Source organism: Eubalaena glacialis, chromosome 8 (assembly GCF_028564815.1).
Source record: "Eubalaena glacialis isolate mEubGla1 chromosome 8, mEubGla1.1.hap2.+ XY, whole genome shotgun sequence".
Lineage (NCBI taxonomy): Eukaryota > Metazoa > Chordata > Mammalia > Artiodactyla > Balaenidae > Eubalaena > Eubalaena glacialis.
This window is the reverse complement of record NC_083723.1, coordinates 52,363,900-52,381,424: the sequence shown is the minus strand read 5'-3', so window position 1 is coordinate 52,381,424 and position 17,525 is coordinate 52,363,900. Positions and strand designations below refer to the sequence as shown.

The 17,525-nt window shown below is 43.8% G+C and overlaps 1 long non-coding RNA gene and 1 other non-coding gene across 2 annotated transcripts; one reads left to right on the top strand and one right to left on the bottom strand.

The window, feature by feature from the left end:
- Window positions 1–1,763: 1,763 nt before the first annotated feature.
- On the bottom strand, window positions 1,764–12,811 carry LOC133096198 (uncharacterized). Its single transcript, XR_009701750.1, has 3 exons — window positions 12,792–12,811; window positions 7,365–7,399; window positions 1,764–1,809 (listed from the first exon to the last, which is right to left on the bottom strand). It is a non-coding gene; the product is annotated as an uncharacterized LOC133096198 (long non-coding RNA).
- On the top strand, window positions 6,187–6,257 carry LOC133097074 (small nucleolar RNA SNORD93). The gene has a single exon (XR_009701949.1). It is a non-coding gene; the product is annotated as a small nucleolar RNA SNORD93 (small nucleolar RNA).
- Window positions 12,812–17,525: the final 4,714 nt, after the last annotated feature.

Below are 17,525 nucleotides of genomic sequence, written 5' to 3'. Positions count from 1 at the left end.
TATTAGCAACCTCCTACATGAGGTTCAGGCAGCCTGGAATTTATACGCAGAAATTAAGCAGTCATAATTCCTACCTCTTGAAACTTAAACTTGGCAATGTTGATTTGAACAATCCCATAAATATACAACTAAACAAAGCTCATCTGCAATTATTCTCTGTCCCAACTGTCTTCCAAAGTGGCTGTACCATGTTGCATTTCCACCAGCAATGAATGAGAGTTCCTATTTTTCTACATCCTCACTACCATTTGGTGTTGTCAGTATTTTGGAATTTAGCTATTCTAATAGATACATAATGGTACCTCATTGCTGTTTTAATTTGCAATTCCCTAGTGATATAAAACAGGGAGCATCTTTTCATAGGCCATTCCATCATTTTTGCTGTATTCTATTCATTGGAAGAAATTCAACAGGTCCAGCCCACACTAAAGGGGAGGGAATTATACAAGGGAATGAAGAGCAGGAGATGGGGCCATTGGGAACCATCTCAGAGGCTGCCCAACATAATTAGATTCAGAAAAGAATGGAGAGAGGAATTTGAGACAAAGACAGCGCTTTTGAGGAGTCTTGCTATCAAGAGAAAAAGAAATGAAGGGTTAGTTGCAGAAGAATATGAAGTTAAAGGATGTTTTTATTTACTTGTTTTACAACTAGATCATGCTTATCAATAAAGGTGATATATTTGATATATTGAATATAAATACGAAATAGAAATGTATTTTATACCTTTATTCCTATATTTCCTAGAAGTCTTGTGAACAACAAGGCTCAGGTTTGTAGGCAACAAACCTGAGAGGGCATTTTTTTTTTAACTTTTTATTCTATATTGGAGTACAATTGATTAACAATGTTGTGTTGGTTTCAGGTGTACAGCAAAGTGATTCAGTTATACACATACATGTATCTATTCTTTTTCAAATTCTTTTCCCATTTAGGTTGTTACATAATACTGAACAGAGTTCCCTGTGCTACACAGTAGATCCTTGTTGGTTATTCATTTTAAATATGGCAGTGAGTACATGGCAATCGAGAGGGCATTGTTTTAATAGTCTGTTTTGTACCGATGTAAGGGGTCAGAAACAAGCACACCTGTATCCCAGTGCTTCCAGGATGCTTACCTGTACACCCTCTGATTGCTAAAATCAGCCACGTTTCAGCCATCATCCACTTCTATTTAGGCAAATGAAACCAACAGGCCTCCGCGAGAGCAGACATTCTCTCTTGGCTTGAAAACAAGCCTACAGCTGCTTGGAAAAGGCAGGCTGCTGGGCAGAGACCTGCATGTGGCAAATGGCCCAACGATGCCAATTAAAATATTACCCAACTGGAATTGCCGTTTAAATCATAAATGATGTCTGCAGTTGCTTCATCTCCTGACTCTACAACGACACAATAAAATGCGCACTAAACACAGAGGCAAAAGAAAATGGATGGGCCAATTAATCTGTGAGAGCAAATGTCCCAGCTCTGTGTGTGATGTTAGTCCATTGAGAACAAATGAGTCTTAGGATCTCCTGGGAATAAGGGTTGGGGGAGGGTGACAAATAATGTGCTTTCTTCCCTTTCCACCTTCAGAACCAACTCAAGATAAGATACAAAAGGGAAATGCAGGTGTTAGCTTTACTACTGACAAGATAGTGACTTCAGAGCTGAGTTTGTTCTACTCTCTTTCCCCGTCTAGACCTTGGGTCAACATTACCTTATACTGATCCTGGGCAGTGAGGGAAGAAAAAGAACATGAATCTTCGCAGCTCACAGCCTTCTGATGGACTTGCTCTTCTCTGAGAAAGATGAGCCATTGGACATCACCTGCCGTAACATACGTGCGGGCCCAAAATTTAAAATGAGTAAAATGCATGACCATGTTATTGCAGGGTTAGTAAGAAATACTATCTTTTATTCAGTTTGGACTATTGAAAAAGCACAGAGTTTAAGGGAGTGACACTTCATGTTCCCAAGTGACTATACACTGAACCAAGAAAACCCTCAACGGATTCCAAATGGTCACTTCTTACCCCCGTCTCCCCCTCCCATCAGAGAACATTAGAATCTTGAAAACAGGAAACAGGTGGAGGACGGATGCCAACAAGCCTACCCCGGTTTGCATGCTCTCAAAATTCATGTTAGAACAGGATTTTATTGAAATGCCTTCCTCTGCTGGAAGGGAATGAGGAAAGGGTGGACAGAAGCTCAGGGCATTATCCCACAGAAGTTCCTCCACAAAGAGACATGGCATGGGGAGCCGGGGTCGGGGGTGAGGGCTCCCCTCTAGCAGCAGCAAAACTAGCCAGAGAAGTGCCCAACCCCTCCCGGGGGCTCGGGATGCCTGTTCTACAAGTAGTTCATCACGTGTGTGAAAGGCAGGCCAAAGACACACCAAGAAAGGAAATACAGCAGGTTTTATCAAGCATTGACAGTGCACCAAGCTCTAGGCCATGTACCGGGAATGCAGGGATAAATTCATACTCAAGGTGACCCAAAAAAGCTACATTCTGGGATAAGACCCCACCACTATCATCACTATGAGCCTTGAAGAGTTTTATAGTATGAATATTCAACTACTGCAGGGGATCAATGGCGAATCTCTTTCCCTGGAGTCATTTCCCACTTACCTGAATATGTTCCAGGCACTATGCTGAATTCAGAGGATCCAGTAGAGTGGGAAAGCAAGTTCTCATGGAGCTTACATTCCATCATCAAGACAAGTCTGCTTTTGGAGAACACCCTAAGGTGGGCTCTACTCCACCAGAAGCTCTGTATGATCTAAAAGTCCCTCTACTCTATGATTCTTCTTTAACTCTCTTGGCTTCTCCTATATTGTGAAGCCAGCTTCCTGCTAGTAATGCTAGACTCAGCCTAGGTACACCCCTCCTCCAGGAAGCCTTCCCTGATCCCCTTAGCAGGCTGGGCTTGGTGGCTTTGTGCTAGGCCCTTGGCACACTGCATAGGCTTGTATCACTTTATGTTTCTTGAGGGCAGGGGCAGTTTCTCATTCAACTTCACAGCACGGATCACAGTGCCTACCGCTGAGTGGGCACTAAGTAAATATTTGTTGCCCTATACAGTCCCTCCAACCAAAATGATCTCAAGTGCTCCAGTACCTAGGAAGCCTCAAATCTCAAAATTCCAGGGACAGATTAAGGATAAAACCAAATATAAAAGCAAGGCTGGGGGCTTCCTTGGTGGCGCTGTGGTTAGGAATCCGCCTGCCAATGCAGGGGGCACGGGTTCGAGCCCTGGAGTGGGAAGATCCCACATGCTGTGGAGCAACTAAGCCCGTGCGCCACAACTACTGAGCCTGCCCTCTAGAGCCCGCGATTCACAATTACTGAAGCCCGCGCGCCTAGAGCTCGAGCTCTGCAAGAAGAGAAACCACCGCAATGAGAAGCCCGCGCAAGGCACCAAAGAGTAGCCCCCGCTCCCGGCAACTAGAGAAAGCCCACCCGACGTGCAACGAAGACCCAACGCAGCCGAAACCACCGCAATGAGAAGCCCGCGCAAGGCACCAAAGAGTAGCCCCCGCTCCCGGCAACTAGAGAAAGCCCACCCGACGTGCAACGAAGACCCAACGCAGCCAAACATAAATAAATAAATTCATTTTAAAAAAATAGTTTTTAAAATAAAGCAAGGCTGGGGACTTCTGGTGGCTTGCAGACCCCCCTGAGGGAGAGCATGGGATACTTGAGGTGGGGAAAGGGGAGACGGGCATAAATATCTAACATTATTAGGGTGCCAGGAGCTCCGTCGAACCTGCCGCGAGGTAAATGGACACCACGCTTAGGAAGGGCTCTGAGGCGAAAGTTCCGTCGGTCGGCCCGAGGCCCGAGCTGGGGGAGACCCGGGCGGCCGCCGCCTGCCCCGCTTGCCCCAGGCCGCCGGCAGGGGGCGCGCGAGGGCCTCCGGGCGCCGCTGGCGGGGCGGGTGCTGGGCCTGGTGCTGGGCCGGGTCCCGGGCCGGGCGGGGCGCTGGGGCAACTTTTTGGTTGGCTGCTGCTGGGTGCTGACCGCCCAGGCCCCTCTTAAACAGGGTCTCTCCCTTCCCCTCCCCTTTCGGCCTCGGCGCACGACTCGGTAAGTGGTTTCCAACCAGCTCGACGTCAGAGCCCGCCACGTGGCCTGGGGGGGTCTCTCCAGTGGCACTTACCGGGCGCGCGCGCCCCTCCTATCCCCGGGCCCGCTCCGTCTGGGCGGCTGGGACTCGGGTTCGGCCCCAGCTCGGCACCCCCTCGGGAGAGGCCTCCCAGCCCCCAGGGGAGCTGCTATGAGGGCCCCTCTGGGGCGGGGACGTCCTCAGTGTGCCGGGGACCCTTCCTCCCCGGGAATCACCCTCCTGGCGCCTAAGGGCCCCCTTTTCCTCCCAGGGGCCGAGGCGCCCGGCACCTTCTGTACCTGTGACCCCGACGCCCAAGGGATCCGGGCCACAGGGAGCTTCAAGCTCCTTTTGCAATGAAAAAAGAAAACAACAAACAAAACTTCGAGAATGAAACTGACCCAGGACGGAGGCGCAGAGCCCGGGACGGTGTCCGTGTTCTGGGCGCACGCGGGGCCCCCGCCCGCCCGGTGGCTCTGAAGACCCCAGAACGGCCAGTTTAGGAAGCGGGTTAAGATCACGGGCCTGAAACACTTTTAAGCTTCAGTGCGGAGCAGTGTTAATTCCGGTGTTGGCAAGAAACAGAGGTAATTTCGCCCACACAGACACTCCCCCGCCACAAGTGCTTTCCAGTTGCCACTTCGCCCGCCGGTTGGGCTCTTTAAAAGGTCTGGCGTTGAGTCTTGCGGGAGCGGTTAACTACTGTGAGCCTTAATGAGGGAGCAATTTTCTCCCCCAACTTTTCAGGAGTGACACCGCGTTATGCAGCATGGGACCCTCTTCCAACATTTTCAGGCTGTGAGGCTCGTTATGGTTGTCTGTCCTGGGAAAAAGTCGGCACCGTTGGGGCTCTGACTTGTGTCCGCCAAGATAAAGAGGAAAGGTTGCCCTAGAGAAAGTTTGTCTGAAGGAAGAGTTTCTAAGTTTCGGTGTGGCTCTCTTCAGCATCAGTGGGCATTTTTACTGTGTTTTACTGCTATACATTCCTATAGAAAGGTTTACTCTCCAAATTCAATAAAATTTGTAAAGATCTAAATTTAGAGTTGAGTGAATGAAATGACGAATCGTTATAGCTATCATGGGTACCGCTTAGTAATCTTCTCTTGAAATGGGAGGATTGTGGGGTGTTTTATATATTTGCCTCAGTGGTGAAAGACCCTTTTACTGATCAGAAAATAACTAATTGTACTAATTAGGAAACCGAATGGGACATCAATTTTATCATGCTTTTAAAGAGGAAACAAGGTGCAGCGTTGCAAACTGTCCTAGGCACCCCCTTTCCAGCCATATATATGGGGTGGGAGCACACAGTTTTCCCTGCCCCGACCACCTGGATCTCTGGTGAATGGCACTACCACAGAGAGAAATGCAGTGGTCAGACTTTGTTTTACAATTGGTTTAGATGTTGGGGATTCCTGTTGAGCCAAATGGTTCCCTCTGGGAGAGGGACATGGGCTGAGAGAGCCAGGCAGCAGGTCAAGGAAGCAGCAGCCTCAGCCAGTGTCTGTTTAAGGACTGTGGAAACTGAGCAAGTGCTGAGGACTCTTGCCCACTCCCTGGGCTCTGCCTGCGCCTCTGGGTAAGCAAGTCTCAGGCTTCCTTTGGTTTTTTTTAATGTTAAAAGTTTGTTTCCCTCTTTCCTAGGTAAATACTGTTGCCAGTCATGTTTATTTTTTTCCAAATTGATAATGTTCCATGCAACTGTAACAGGGAGATTGGAAAGTTGATGACTGCTGACTTTCTGTAAAATGGATTCCCAGAGTATTGGCACTTAGTTCACTACTTATTTTACTCCTGGCTGGAAATTACAGGAGAGTCCCAGTGTCAGGAAGTTTGGAGAATGTAGCTGTTTTACAGTAACTCTACTTAAAGGTAGCTTTTTATTCATCAAAGGTAGCTGGTGGGTAGCCCAATAAAAGACTCTTTACCAAACACACACATACACACACACAAAACCATAAAAAGTTAGCATATGATATTCTTAACATTGTTTTTCTCAATTTCCTACCAGGCTCAGTCCAGTTCAAGATGCTGGCAAACAGGTATGGACCAAATGGAAAGAATTTGGCTTGAGTAAATAAATACGAATAGAATTCTTGGCCAAGGATGAGAACTCTAATCTGATTGGATATCCTGCTCTGATGGGTTAAAGGATTTACCTGAGGCCAACTTGATAGGTAGGAATTTATTAAGTGCAATCACACCCCTCCCCACCTTTAAAAAGTATGTTTTAAATAAAATGGTGGTGGGGGGGGCTCTAGTAAATAGGTAATACTTTATTATGCCCAGAAAAAGGTTGTTGTAGGGGGGGACAAAAAGGATTTTTAAGTGATTGGCATCTAATCTTTCAAGATGTTTATCTTTGGCGATGGTGGCCATTTTGAGTTAGAATCTTCCAGAGGCTGAGGGTGAATTGCTAGCATTAGGAAAATAGGATTTTGAGTTGAAAACATTTTTTTTTCATTTCTATGTCAGAACATTACTATGCCTGTGTTGACAATGTGTAGTACATTGGGGAATTCATTTTCCTTACCTGCACTGCTTTTGTGAACATGGCCTAGACACTGTATTTTCTTAATAGCATCTTATTTAGTAATTGCTGCTCTAATTACCTACTGTGATACTTTTCTTACAGGGCTGGTGCTTGGAAGCTTTTCGAGGAGATAAGGTGTATTTGAACATGTGACGAGTGATATATACAGAGTAGAGGTTTTTGCTTACTGTCCCTTTCATGGTGGTAGCAGGGGAGGACTTTTGAAAAGGTGCCAAATATCTGCAAGAACATATATCTGCCCCATAGAGAATTTCTGTAGAATTCAATTCCATTTAAACTATTTAAAATCATTTTTCTGCCAACCAGCCCCAGCCTGAAGCTCAACATAGTAACTAGACTAGCTATTCTATCAATACAGCTATCTTAAGAAAACTGTCAGCTGCTTGAATTTACAAAGGTTAGTTCTAAATCCCATACTTTTGACTATTCTAAACATTGTATGTTTCAAAGTATCCTTTTAAAAACTTGTTTTTTTGTGTTTACAGTTTTTCCTATAATAGATTATTTTGATGATTAAATTTGACCCCTTTGACAGACAACGGATCAGTGGATTCCTAAGGAGCAGGGAGGAGTTTGCTGCATAGGGTTTGGGGCAGGGGGAGGGGGGTGTTGAAGAACTGCTCTACACTTTGATTATGGTGCTGATTGCCTTGGTCACATTTTGGAGTGAGTTTTACTGAATGTAAATTCAACTTCAATAAACATGGCTTTAAAAACTTACCCTTTCCGGCATCTTAATGACATTTCCAATGCAATCTGTGGGAAGACAGTCTTAGGTCAGTAATTGAATGATTTACTGAGATTAGAGGGGCAAAAACATCAAAATTACCTTGGGGTCATGTAAGTGACTCGTGCACAAATAAATACTCAAGAAACCATCAGTGTATATGCTCACCCATCAAGGGTGTACAGGTTCTCTTTATGGATGGTTCAGGCAACAGCACACACTCATTGTCTTAACAGCTGCATTTTCAATCCCATTTGGCAGGGTGTGAGCGGCCTGGCACTTTTCTCTGCATCTCTTGACAATGTACACTAGTGGCGACACGGTAGCAGAAAATGAAGTGTGAAAATTGTTACCCAACAAAATTTAGAATGGCTTTGGCCGATACTGGCTAAAACAGGGAATTAAGTGAGAGAATTAGGGAGTAAGTGAGGTTCTGGGTGCTGAGTAATTGGGTTTGGGTTAATCTCAAAGCTTGATGCATAAGTCACATGGATTACTTTTTCTCTGGGGATATTCAAGGGTGTTTTTGAAAAGAGGGATGGGGACTTCCCTGGTGGTCCAGTGGTTGAGGCTCTGAGCTTCCACTGCAGGGGGCACTGGTTCGATCCCTGGTTGGGGAAGTTCCACATACCGCGCAGTGTGGCCAAAAAAAAATTTCAAGCAATAAACAGTTAAATAAGATGTTATTTCCTTAAAAAAAAAAAAAAACGGATGGGCCAAGTATTGGCTGTGAGTCACTGTTCTTTCCTGTGGGTAACAGGTCTAGCCACGGAGCCTGTTGAGCCCTACCCACCATGACCGTGGGCACTGGCAGCTGTGTTGGGCCATCTTGCCTGTAGGATGAAGCAGTGCCTGCAGATGCCGCCTTGTGCTTCCAGGTGTGGTACATAACCTGCTCCATCTCCCCCCAACTCCCTTCCCTGTACCGTGGCAATACAGAGTTATCTAGCACCTTGATTAAGTACAGCCTAGGATCACCAAAGTGAGTTGCAGCCAGTCCCAGGGCTGCAGTCAACTTGCCCTCCTTGGCATAGCACATACCTACATGTTGAGAAGAGCTAAAGCAAGAGTGAAAAGATGGCCAGCATGACTATTAAAATTACCAGGCCATTCTTTTGTGCTCAAGTGCCCTGAGGAGAAGTGAAGCAAATCTGGAGCTGAATGAAATGTTTTCAGAGGATTTATTAGTTCCAAGGGAGGAGTTATGGTCATGAAGAGAATCTTTACGACTATAAAAGAAAATGTGATTAGAATACAATTCTATTCACTGGTTATGGTTTCACTGAAAATGTCAAATCTTATGTAAGAACTCCAGTCACTAACCTCCCCAGATGTCACTTGTCTGGTATTGGCAGTAGTGCCATCACTATGTCAGTTCAGGTAGATTGAGTCACATAATTAGATTCAAGAATGTGCATATTCCATTTTTAAAAACAAGTAGTTTTTGTTTCTTAAAAGCAAGCAGGTCTTGGGACTTCCCTGGTGGCGCAGTGGATAAGACTCCACACTCCCAATGCAGGGGGCCCGGGTTGGATCCCTGGTCAGGGAACTAGATCCCACATGCATGCTGCAACCAAGAGTTCACATGCCACAACTAAGACCCTGTGCAATTAAATAAATAAATATTAAAAAACAAAAACAAAAAACAGGTCTTTGTAGTTCAAGTGAATATTCCAAACTAAGGTATGTATTTTTATTTGAGGTTCCACAAACAAGTATTTATATAATTTGGTAAATATTTACTGTGTTTCTCTTGTGTGTTAAGTCCTGTGATGGATGATTCCTGCCTTTATGGAACTTACACGGTGTGGTTTATCTGTGACACTTTGTAAGATGAAGCTGGTTAGAATGTGCCTCCCTCAACCTCTCTTTTAAGGAATAACTTCACTCAGTATCTGAGTCAATATCTGAAAGATTCAATTGTTAGGACAAACTATAAAGAGACTATTATATCTATTTATACCCCCACCACATTCCCAGAATGATTTGGGGTGGCTTATAAACAAATAGCAAACAATACAATAATTAGAGGAGGGAATAAAAGCTCAGCAAGAAGAGAGCAGGGTATAAAACCAAACCATTAGACCTCATGCTTTAGGCTCCCGCCAATTTGGCTCTGAGCTTCCTAGGAGCCAGAGGAAATCCGGTTGGCAAGTTCGTCATTTGGCACTTGAATATAAATTTTAAATGGACGAGGTGGAGGGGGCAGGGTCATTTACATTCTAGGCTCCCTGGAACCCAAGTGAGAAGATGCTTTTTCTCCCTCATGATCTGAAGTACCTTGAAGGAAGAAGTAGAACAGAGAAGGTGTCCAGATAACTAAACAGGGGGATCTAGAGATAGTAAAGACTGAGGCATTTGACCAGGGTAGTAAGGTCAGTCAACCAGTGACCCCTGTGAGCCAAGGTCAGGGATAACACCTCAAGAGGAAAGCCATGTTGAGAACAAATAAACAGCCAGAGATGTGTATGAAAGGCTTATTTTAATTTTGTACTCATAAGGATTGCCTTTCCAAAATTTACCTTGTGTTCATAAACTGAAAAGTTCTGATTCTCATATTTTGTTATAAAATTGTGATTTCGGATTCTGATATTTTGTTATAAAATTGTGACTTAACTGGGACTATGCAACCACGGCTAGAAAGCCCCCTGCTTGAGTTTGTCTGTACAGCAAGGGCCAATTATCTTGAGGTACCCTCCCCAGTTGCCATCTGCATTTCCAGAACAGCTGCACATCAGTCTGTTTCAGAGATAAAGAGACAAAATCCAGTCAGTTCAGGTTGACGTATGTCACCATGAATTGTTTCTGGAAAACAGATCAGAATGTTGTAGTTGATGGAATGATTTTCCAGTTGGACAAATGCTCTGGCATGTTACCCCCACTACCCGGCAGAATAGAGCCCATTGTATCATTTATAGGCTTCCTATAGTGGAGAAATATGTGGAACTTTGGGAATCATCACAGAGTCCAAACTGTACTCCAGTACAGTAGCCACTAGCCACATGTGGCTATTGAGCACTTGAAATGTGTCTAGTGCAAATTGACATGCTGAGGTGTAAGAAACATCAGCTTTGGAAGAATTAATATTTTTTAAAAATGCGTCTACAATCATTTGTATTATTTTTTAGATTCCACAGATATAGAAAACAAAACTTGTGGTTACCAAAGGGGAGAAGGAAGTGGGAAGGGACAAATTAGGGGTATGCGATTAACAGATACAAGTTGCTATATGTAAAATAGATAAGCAACAAAGATATACTGTATAGCACAGGAAATTATACCCATTATCTTATAGTAACCTAGAGTGGAATAAAATCTGCAAAGATACCGAGTCACTATGCTGTATACCTGGACCTAACACAATACTATAAATCAACTATACTTCAATAAAAAAGAATGTAAAATCTCAGTTTTATATTGATTACAAGTTAAATGATAATATTTTAGAAATATACTATTAAAATTATATAAATGTGATTTGCATTATATTTCTGTTGGGCAGTACTGGTCTAAAACATGAAATATTCATGGAAACATGGAGATAGTCGTTCCACGATCCAATAGAAAGATGTTGCTGTCCTACTCTACAAGGCCTGGAGGAAAAGCAAGAGTAAAATTAGCACTTAAAATGCAGAATTTACAGGTAAGCAGCTAATTTTTCAAGGGCAGAAGGTGCAGGTGTAGAGAGCCAGTGGTACTTAGAAGACTTGACATAAATTCTACACTCAAGCTGCTAGCACTTCTGGAGGTTTTAAATAAAAGACTTCAGGATGGATTTATTAAACACTTGTTCCGAGACTCGCCTGTGCAAGTCCTTGTGTGTTCATTGGGCTAATCAAGGGCCAGGAGACGTGATGTGCTACCTCCTCAAAATACAACCTCCTTAGTAAAGAATCCATGCGAGGAACAGTTCTGGTTTCCTGACCTAGTTGGTTGTGTGTGTGTGTGTGTGTGTGTGTGTGTGTAGTAACGTAGCCTTTCAGGTTTTTTCTTGGAAAAGGAAAGATTGGGGGAGGTGGCACCATAAGTAGTACCAGAACTTATATACAGTACAATTTTTTTCAAAGTACCTTATGTTAAGCAAAATGTTCCCAAAATTCTCTCCTTCCCTTGTTTTCACTTAACTCAGCTCTAAGAAGCAGGTCTGTGCAAAATTCCCTTTTGTAATTTCCTTACTGTGAATGACTTTTGGTCATTTTTGTCTTTTAACAATAGGTGGATTTTTCCTTTAGGTTTCACATTTCCTTTAAGCAGTGGTTCTTAAGAGGGGGTATGGGGGGAGGAGTATTTTACCCTCCCTGGGGACATTGGGTAATGTCTGAAGACACCTATGATTCTCACAAGTGTGTGGGTGTGGGCTGCTCCCTCCATCTAGTGGGTAGAGACCAGAGATGCTGCAGAGTGTCCTACAATGCACAGGACCACCTCCACACCAAAGGAGTATCTGATCCAAAATGTCAACAGTGCAGAGGTTGAGAAACCCTGTCTTAGAAAATGTCATTCCCAACAGCACCAACCTGCTAAGGTGGTACTGAGTGTGCTACAGGCCATTCCCCAAATGTGACTCCCCCCCGACCCCCAGAAAGGTTCTCTGTACTTTGAGGCCTGAGGAGCCTTCATTGCTAGCCTCATTGTTCTCACTGCTAAGTGAATTTCTATTCCACAGCATTTACAAAGAAGCAATTCATTATTTAAAGCAAAGAGCTATATGGGTTTTCTTCTAGGCTCCCCAGAAGGTAGTTTTATGCTTCTAAGCAGCCAGAAACTCAAATTTTGCTCATCACAAACTAGTGGTTTTCTTAATCAGTGGTGGTCAAACTGGATGTCTTAGCTTGATTGCTGAGACGAAGCTTGCCCAAGTCAGCTGAGGGATCGTCAGATTCCTGCCCTGACCCTAGACTCCAGAAACCACCCAAAGGTTGTTACCATGATCTAATTCAACAGATAGCTTCAGTCCTTGTGAGGGGCACACAGCCCGTCAAAAGGACATTCACAAACCAGCTGTAGAACAAAAACCCAAGGAACTGAGACCAAACATCACTGACTGTGATCTAACTCTAATTTTAATACTGACCAGAAGATCCTGCCTAATTTTAGAACCCAAAGAACAATAAAAACCTGAAAACGTTGAATTGTGTTGGCAAAATTAAAACAAGCCCCTTCAAGTTGTCTGGAGTGGAATCTGAGTTGTTAATGGGCGTGCCATGAGTCAGACCCCTTTCAAACTCTGGCTTGTAGCCATCACCCCAAAGATGCATTTAAAGCAGTTGATGCTATTGCCAAAGGTGATGGTGACATAATTGCTCTCAAATGTAGCAGTGGAACAAGGTAAGCACCCAGTAGCAACTCGGGGAAATCACCGGAAACAGTGACATGGGGCCAGTGTTAGTAGGGCTCTGAGTGGTCAGAGGTGCTGCCTACCTCTCAGGTTGAAGTGCTCTTCTTCGCTGTCTTCTGAGCATGGGCATTTGTAATCTTACACTTCCTTGCATTAAAAAAAATACAGCACTTGGCCCGTGGTTACAAACAGGATGGAGGTGAAGACCAGCATGCCGAACACGCTGCGGGGCCAGCATGACCAGGACCAAGTGGATGAGGTCCATGAGGTAGTTCAGGGAACACTGCACACCGTTCACAGCCCCTCGCTCTGTTTCCAGAATGTTCTCCTGAAGAAGCTGGCTCACAGTGAGGTCAAAGGACCAAAGACCTACAGGGCAGCAGTGTGGGGGGAGAAGACATGGAAAGAGATGTCAGAGACCTCGGTGAGAATTCTGGCTCTGGCACTGACTGGCACGGTCACACTGGGTAAATGAAGCTTTCGGTGGCTCAGTTTCTCAGCTGTGAAATGGGAATCTTTAGACCCCATCTCGCTGGAGGATTGCATGAGACAGTACTGTGAAGTGGGCAGTCAATAATTTGTGGTAGTATAAACTGTATTTTTGAATCACCATCGCCACCATTATCACCAGGTAGCGATATAACTTCATTTTAGATGTATCTATTTATGTCTCCATTCCATTCCAAAAATGGTTCAGACAGAGAGCTAAGTCTTGAGCTTCACATCCAACTCCACTTCTGCGTGTTTCCTCTTCCCTCCTGATCTGGCAGAGAAGGAATGAGCTTCCTCTCCCCTCCCCCACCTTTAACCACATTAAGAGGCTACATTTGATTACACTTCAAAAGCAGCCTCAGGACCTGCCATACAGGCACCAAATAAGTCAGAAACCAGGTGGCAATGCCAAATCATATATGTCCTCACTGCCATGTATGAATGACATTTGGTTGGTGGCAGAGTTCCAAGACCAAGTTCTCAGGGGAGACAAGCTTGCAAATGTTCAGAGTCAGGCACCCTGTCTCTGGGAAAGGATTTCCCTCCCCTTCCCCAGGCAGCTAAGGAAAGCTCTGGCCCCACCAAGCTGTCTTCTTTCCCCTCTCCCCATCCCACTTCCACAGGGAAAGGACCCAGGTCAAAATATTCCTTCAATGTGGATGCCATTTGTAGCATTTACATGCTTGACTCCTGGAAATAACTATTTTCACTTCCCCAAATCTCCGCATCTCCACATTTCGGCTTTTGCACAACTTCCCACCCCGCCTAGAGCACTCTTCCCTCTTCATGTCACCTGCCGAGCTTGCCCTTCAGGAATCTCTTAATTGTGCCTCCCACTGGAAAGGCTTCCCCAGCTCCCAAGACCAGATTTGGTGTCCGTCCTATGTGTCTCCAATCCTCTGTCCTTCTCTAACATAGCTCCTGTCACTTTGTGTTGTTGGCCATTGCTACTTACTCACTGTTTGGTCTCCCATCCAAACTGTACACTCAGTGGGGTGAAGACCTTGTCTGATTAAACCACTCATGTATCCCCAGTGTCTAGGACAGTTCTTGTCACATAATGGGTTCTTAGTGAATGAATGATGAAGACTGACAATGACACAGTGGTGAGACCATGAAATGCTTCTACGATTACTTAGCAACATCACAGGCTGCAGAATCCTATGCCACACATGACCCACTGCTCACAATTCCTGCCAGGATCACACCTGAGAAGAGCAAGGTGATGGAGATGTAAGGGAAGTCCCAGAATTGCTCTTGAAAGAACCCAGACTAAGACAAACAGTAAATTCAGGAAGGTGGACGTTGACAGGAGAGGGAAGACACGGGAGAGAGTAAAAGCCAAAACTGCACATGCTTGAGATGTGGTAATGAACTCTTGGAAAGAGAGGTGGATATTTCCTCTGGTTATTTTTCTGAAGAAGCAGATATTCATGAAAAGGAAATGACAAATACCTTTCCATCTTCCAGGACAGAATAGGCAATGATTGCAAACAGATTTTTTAAGTACATAACAATTTGTAAGAAGTATTTAGCACAAATTAAGACAAACTCCAAAAAGGACTAGAAGAGCCAAATAAGGCTATGAAGGAAGGAGAGAGGGCCAGGTGGGCTAAATCCACTCTAGCCCAAGAACTGTGGGAAAGGTGAATTTGGTTATAGAAAAGAATTGATTGCCATAGCAGGGTTTTTTTGTAAAGATAACAATAACAATGAAAAAAACAGCCAACACTGACTTAAGTTCTACTCTATGCAGAAGGAAATAGGGCTTTATGTAGACTGTCTTATCTAATCGCTTCCCTAGGGCTTTATGTAGACTATCTTATCTAATCGCTTCCCTGCCATCAGTTCTGTTATTTTTATCCTTACTTTACAGATAGTGAGACACAGTGAGTTTGAATAAATTAGCCACACATGGTCACACAACTAAAAGTGATAGATGGGAAGATATAGCTCGCCCTATCTATCTATCTATCTATCTATCTATTTACCTATCTATCCATCCATCCATCATTTAAATATGTATATCTATCTATTTACCTATCTCTATAAATACTTATATTTTATCCATACAATGAGATCTGGTGAGCTTTAATTGCAAAACAACTTGAGAGAAAATATAATTATAAGAAGTCCAGGACCTGCACAGCAGGGGGAAAGGCAGCACAACCTGAGGGGGGCCTCGGAGTGTGGAGTTCCGGAGTCTGGACAGTTGGTAAAAGAAGCCTACCCATCCTTCCTCAAGAAACTATACCAAACTGAATTAGAATTTCCTCATCTTAATTCCAACTATCCAAAGTGATAATCTCACTTGTCCAGTTTAAGTCAGGTGTCAATACCAGGCTTACTCAATCACGCCTGACAGGAGACCATCAAGAAGGAGGATTTTTCTTGTCACTTAAGAGCACAATTTGAGGACCATGGATCAAGAATGTGGGAATAATGGGAAGCTATCTAAACTGGCCAAATTGGGAAAATCAACCCTAGCTTTCAGTTCAGTATTAGACATCACAACTGCAAGACCCTCATCTCTGTTTTTAAGATCCTTGAGTTTATTGATTGAGATAAAAATATGATTTCATTTTCATTTGTCTTAAACTTAGCTTTTGTTTGAAACTGACTTTACCAACTCAACTTCTGTGCTTACCTGAAATGTCTGTGATTTGCAACTTAGTTTCACATAATCAACAATAAAGCAAAATTGCTTAGATTAAGATACAATTTTTGAAAAATTATTAGTCGACTGGCTGTATTTTTTCCATGATTGTTCTCCCATTTGGTACTGTATTACATTTCTCTTTAAAATTGTCATGTCAAAATTCTCATGCTTAAAATAAAGTAATAGGTAAAAATAACCATAAATAAAGTGATCATCCATTTTCAGAGATATACCAATCCAAAAAAAAAAAGAAAAAAGAACTCCAGAAAGAGAAACTGAGGTCAGAAGCAATGCCTGGGCTGTGTTGCCCAGGCAGATGGGCAACATTGTCAATAGGCAGGTATAGCTCTTATCTTGAGAGAATGGGGTCATATTTATTGGCAGGTTTACCTTCCTGTCATCCTCATCCTGATGATAAGCAATTTCTGATTTAAAAAACACTGCTGACAGCAGGGATGGCCAATTTATCTATTGTCTTGACCAAAAAACAGCCCATATTCCCTGACATAGTTGTCTCTCTAGCTTAGCATATTTAGGAAAGAGGCTTATGATAAAATAGGAAGGAGTTTGCCCTAAGGACCATGGAATAGGTTTTGCAGGCTGTAAACTGCACGGTCCCCAGGGAGTGCTACTCACAGTGGAAACTCTCTTAATGGAGCCCCTGAAGTTGTGTAGTGTACAACCTGTGTAACTGTACATGGCAGACCCACCTGCTCCCACCAATGACACCAACCATATGAACTGAATAACAAATGGCACTATCGAAGCCTTCTCATTTCTCACTGTTTGAGGCACATTTGCAGACAGAATATTAAGATTATAGTTAGACACAAGCTCTGAAAAGAAGCATTGACATAAAGGAGGGGAAAAAAAAAAAAGCAAGAGCTGTCTCTGAGTTTGCATCACCTTGAATGTTCACAGCCTCCTGTCGCCTTTCTAGGAAGTGCCCCCGTTTGTCGCTGGGGTTTTACAGCCAATTGGGGAACTAGTTGAAAAACCCTGGATAGAAATAGAGACTCAACAAGAAGTGAAACCAAGCTCCATCCAGGAATGAAACCACAACCGATCACATGAGATGCCCATGTCATCACCTGGCCCATGAACAGGGGAGCAGATATATTGATGATCTGGTCCAGCCGCCAGACAGCTGCATTCATCCTTGTAAGTGAGAGGATGGAAACACTGCAACTCAGTGCATGAGTCTCTCCTCCTGGTGAATTTAATGTCGTGTATTTGCTAGATTTGCGAGCCCGCACTGGGTGAATGGCAGTGAAAACAGGAAAGATCCCTTTTAGTCTGACTATAGATTAACCATAGGATTTTCAACCTGGAAAAGACCTTTGAGATCAGTTCTGTTGGAACTTGAACAATTAACCAATGAGTAAACTGAGGGCTAGAGAGATTAGGTAACTTGGAGTTATTCCAACTCCTGTCTCAGCACTCTTTCTATCACATCCCACTGTCCAAACAACAACAGTATTAATAGCCATTATTATGACTAACACGTTGACAGGGAAGACAGGGAAAAAACAGAGAACGAAGGATAGAAATAGTTGAATACTCTTTGCCACACGCATAGTTCTAAGCCTTCTACACATATTCATCTCACTCAATCCTCGCAACAACTGTAAGGGGTCCGTAGTATCTCCCTTTTACAAGTTAAGAA